The sequence below is a fragment of the Bos mutus genome, chromosome 3, assembly GCF_027580195.1.
Source record: "Bos mutus isolate GX-2022 chromosome 3, NWIPB_WYAK_1.1, whole genome shotgun sequence".
Classification (NCBI taxonomy): domain Eukaryota; kingdom Metazoa; phylum Chordata; class Mammalia; order Artiodactyla; family Bovidae; genus Bos; species Bos mutus.
Genome location: NC_091619.1, coordinates 72615626 through 72620899, shown reverse-complemented (window position 1 = coordinate 72620899; position 5274 = coordinate 72615626).

Here is a 5274-nt window from a genome sequence, read left to right as displayed (position 1 = left end):
GTGTGATTTTTGTATGTTGAAAATAGCACTCAAAGCAATGGTTTACACTTAATTATCATAAGCCAAAAATCAAATATCTGAAAAGTCTGTGAAATTCTACTGATATAAGGTTGTACTTACTATTTTTTTAAGAATAAATCTAAGTACCACATGCATCCCATTGTGATATTTCTGTATTATATGGCATTAAATTATATTCCTTGGCCCTTTTAATTCCCAACTCTTAGAGATCTCAGACACTGAATTTATAAGTTTAATTGTGTAACAATCATGCTCAAATCTTAGTGTTTGCAGATTAGTTATAAAAAATTTGTATATGGTGAGTCAAAAGCCACGTTTATAGAGAAATATTACCATTTTCTGAAAATTTTATCTGAAACAGTTAGTTTGTTGAGGCTAAAATAAGAAATACTTAAAATCTTTCATAGTTAGGTGCATCCTCAGGATGTTACTGTCAATAAGTCATAAGTCAGATAATTGGATTTTTAAAATTTTTTGTACTAAAGCCTTTCAGTCATGTTTGCTATCACCATTTGTTTAAGTAAAAAAAAAGAAAAAAACCCCAACAATTTATCATTGAGACTTCCCTGGCAGTCCAGTGATTAAGAGTCCATGCTTTCATTGCAGGGGCCATGGGGGTTCGATCCCTGGTTAGGGAACTGAGATTCTCACGTGACACAGAGCATAGTAAAAAAAAAAAAAAAAAAATCCTGTTATTGAACCTGGAAATTCTGTCTCTGTAGGTAGCAGAATTTTGAGGCTGGTTATACCCATTTGTGGTTTCTGAAAGATTAACTTCTTTCTATTTCAGTACCTTATGGCTGTGGGGATAAACAAATGACCATTTGAATGAGAAAAGCAAAGGCTCTTTATTCTAAGCTTGCAAGGGAGTCCGTTACTGTCACTTGTTTTTTAGCAGACTCAAAGGAAGGCAGAGCATAGAAATTGTACAAAGGTTAGTATCTGTTAATGTGGATAAGAAACAAATTTTATATTTAAAACTGATAGATAACTTTTGAATGAATAACATTAAATCACTGTCATAAATAATAAAAAATGAAAAATGGCTAAGAAAAACAAAGGCAGACAGAAGAATGGAAAAGCTTTGTGATGTAGAGAGAAGGCTTCACCTGTGCCCTGATTAGAGGCTACTGGCCTAGGAAACTTGGGCTGGTTGACTTAATGTGGGCATCCTGTGTGGTTGGGTGGTGCTGGTGGTTTAGTTGCTAAATGCTGTCCAACTCTTGAGACTGTATGAACTGTAGCCCCCCAGGCTGCTCTGTCCATGGGATTTCCCAGGCAAGAATGGAGAGCATATTTGACTTCCTAGATTTAGTCCTCAGTTAAAAGCAGGGACAAAAATTAGGGAAGCAATCAGTTACTAATCAAGTCCTAACCATTTGGGGCTGATTATTACAGAAGGAATTGTTTAGCTTCCTGGATGTCACTCAAGGTAGCAATCAGATTTCCTATAAATCTGACTTATAGCAGGTGGCTTCCTAGGTTGTTTATTGTAGAAAAGGAGTTGATTTCTGAGGGGATTGCTGCAGATGTTAGGTCAAAGTTCTGTTTTTATATATGGTCTATCCTTTGCCCATTTGTATATTCAGTCCTGTGGAGTTTCTGATGAGAAATAAGTAACTACCGTTTTATTAAAGTTCTCCAGAGAAACAGAACCAACAGTGTGTGTATGTGTGTGTGGGTGTGTGTGCACATGCATATGTAGAGAGAGAGATTTAGAGAGATTTATCTCAAGAAATTTGATCATGTAATGGTGGGGTATGGTAAGTCTGAAATGTGTGTGGGGCAGGCTGGAGGTTCGTCTAAGAGTTGTTGCAATCTCGAGTTCAAAATCTGCAGGGCAGGTCAGCAAGTTAGAATCTCAGGCAAAGTTTCTGTGTTGCTGGTTTTGAAGCAGAATTGCTTAGCCTTTGTCTGATAGAGTCAGGGCTACCCACACTACAGAGACTAGTTTCTTTTACTCAAAGGCTACTGATTTAAGTGTTAATCACTAAAGAAATATCTTCACAGCACCATCTGGACGAGTATTTATTTGACCAAACAGTGGGCATTATAGCTCAGACAAATTGATGTATAGAATTAACTGTCAAAACCATGTTCTAGGCACTGTCCCTTACTGCCCAAGAAGGCACCGTTATATTTATTGGGATTTAAGAAGCTTATCTACACTTTTGGTTATCTGCAAGTATGTCTCCATTAGCACAGTTCACACTGAGATAATGACTCACTGTTTAAACACTGCACCCCATTTCATAGTACATCTGGCTTTATAACATAACCAGACAGCCACATACTGGTCAGGTTGGATGAGGTCAGGCTTCTAGGACACAAATATTCGGAGTTGCTTTATAAGGCACGTTAGTCAAAATTTCAATCCTGTCTCATACATTTTCATTAGATTTTTAGTGAATTCTGCTATAGGTAAGGATCATAACTGCTGCTGCTGCTAAGTTGCTTCAGTCGTGTCTGACTCTGTGTGACCTCATAGACAGCAGCCCACCAGGCTCCCTCATCCCTGGGATTCTCCAGGCAAGAGCACTGGAGTGGGTTGCCATTTCCTTCTCCAATGCATGAAAGGGAAAAGTGAAAGTGAAGTCAGTCATGTCCGACTCTTAGCGACCCCATGGACTGCAGCCTACCAGGCTCCTCCATCCATGGGATTTTCCAGGCAAGAGTACTGGAGTGGGTTGCCAGTGCCTTCTCCAAGGATCATAAAGTAGTCCATTATTTTGGAATATTGTGTCAAAGATGGCCAGTTCTGAGATGTGAGGGGTAAATAAGAAAGTAATGCAATCTGGCATTAAAAAAAAAAAAGTAAGACCTTCCTTTTAGCAATAGCATAGCCTTAAATAACCTGAATTCCACAGAGGAACCAGAAAACAGTTGGGAACTACAAATTGATTTTACACAAAGATAGAAATCTCACACCCTGAGTTTTTGTAAAGTAAAAATAATACAATTAATTACTCAGGTGAACCTAAAGAAAGTTTCAGGGAAAAGGAAATAAAGCTTGTAATGCACTTTAGAAATGCATGAAAGGGAACACAAATGCTTCATAAGAAAGCTCTCTTAGGAGGCCAGTATCAAAAGAAATAAATATGGCAAACATGATTAAACCAAAGTCATCAAGGGATAACAAAAGTCTTATTATTAAAAATAGGAAAACTTCTATTAGTAATTATCCAAAGATAAATATTTAAAAAGAATTCTCATCTCCACAACTAAATAAATCCTGATTCCACTTGGTTCATAATACAACTACAAACTTTGAAAAAAATTATGCAATGTAATTGCTTTGGGATAGAAATTGAAGGTTTGTTGAAGAGCAGATTGTGGTATTTCTTTTTTTAATAACCACACTTGATTAAATGTTGACATGGCTCACAAAATCAATTTAAATTTGTTCCCATGAGGATTGTCAGATACTGCAAATATTCCTATCTTTCGAGTCATATGCCTCTAATAGAACACATACAGCACAGCACTGGGGAATGAGAGATTTCTGAATTCCTTACTAATTTTATGATATTTAATTTTTTGTAGTAAAATTTTGTTTTAGACTTTGCTGGGTCTTCCTTGCTATATGCGCTTTTCTCTAGTTGTGGCTAGTAGGGGCATTCTCTAGTTGTGATGCTTGGGCTTCTCACTGCGGTGGCTTCCTTTGTGGAGCACCGGCTCTAGGGCGCTTGGGCTTCAGTAGCTGTGCACGTGAGCTCAGCAGTTGTGGTTCTCTGCCTCTAGAGCACAGGCTCAAAAGTTGTGGCGCATGAGCGTAATTCCCCTGCAGCATGTAGAATCCTTCTGGAGCAGGGAACAAACCTGTATCCCCTGCGTTGGCAGGTGAACTCTTAACCTACTGGACCACCGGAGAAGTCCTTAATTTATTTTGAATAAGAGTTTGGCAAAGTCTTGCCTTGGCCAGCTCCTCAAGGGACGTTCTCTGAAATAAATGCCCTGTAGATGTGGGTCTGACACGACTGAAGCGACTTAGCAGCAGCAGCAGCAGCAGATGTGGGTTTGGAATTTTATAGTCCTGTATTAATCAATCATTAGTTGTGGCCTGGGGATGGGAAGGGGCAGGGAAGTTGATGGGGGGTGATGGTGGGTGTTGGGTAACTACCCTACCCCACAGAGGGCAATTCTATAGACAAGGGTGGATAGGCCTGGTACTATAACACCCACTGCAAGTAACATCATGCCTCATCCATTTACATTTTTGATGTAGGTAGTCAATAACCAACTATAATATGAATAAAAAAGAGTTTTATTTGAGCCAAATTGAGGACTATAGCCTCAGAGACAGCCTCTTAGATAAGTCTGAGGAACTGCTCCATAGAAGCATGGTTTTCACACAGCTTTATACCTTGTCACAACAAAGAGCATCAAACAAGTCAGCGATACATTCCTTCAATATTTCCAAAAAACAAACAAACAAGCTAATAAACAGATCAGCATGTACCCCGTGAGTCAGTATGCCCTTGACACCTGGGGAAAGGGTCTCATCATTGAAGGAGTACCAGCACTGGTTTCCCAGGACTGGGGGGATTTAATCTTTATTTTTAACAAGGCCATTCTTTACTTATGGTTAATATCTTTTCTTTAACGACTAAAGCAGATGTATAATATATGTTTTATCTATATTATATATAGGCCAGACATAGGCTTTTTTAGTTAGTATAAAATTCAAGTTAAATCATATAGAAGCCAGAATGACTTCCCTGCAACTCAATATTTGAAAATTTCTTCCATTAATATCTAACAACCTCCAAGTTGTTGTTGCTTAGTTGCTCAGTCGTGTCCGACTCTTTTGTGACCCATGGACTGCAGTCCACCAGGCGCTTCTGTCCATGGGATTTCTCAAGCAAGAATAGTGGAGTGGGTTGCCATTTGCTCCAGGGGGTCTTCCTGACCCAGATTTCGAATCATTGATTCCTGCACTGGCAGGTGGATTCTTTACTACTGAGCCACCTGGGAAGCCTCCTGTAGCTATAATGTGATTATTATACTATGATGAAATGGTTGCCTGACTTTCCTTACTTTCTTCCTCCTTCCTTCTACAATATTTTTTCTTTTGTGGAAAATGATTTTTTTCTAATGAATTTAGCGTTTTAGAGGGAAAAGGAAATTTTTCAAAACAGGCTTCCATAATAGAAAAGTAAAAAGTAGACTTTCTGAGTTCAAAACCAAGGTCAGGTGTTAACCAGCTATTTTACTTTGATTTGAACAACTTATTTAAACACTCTAAGAGTCAAT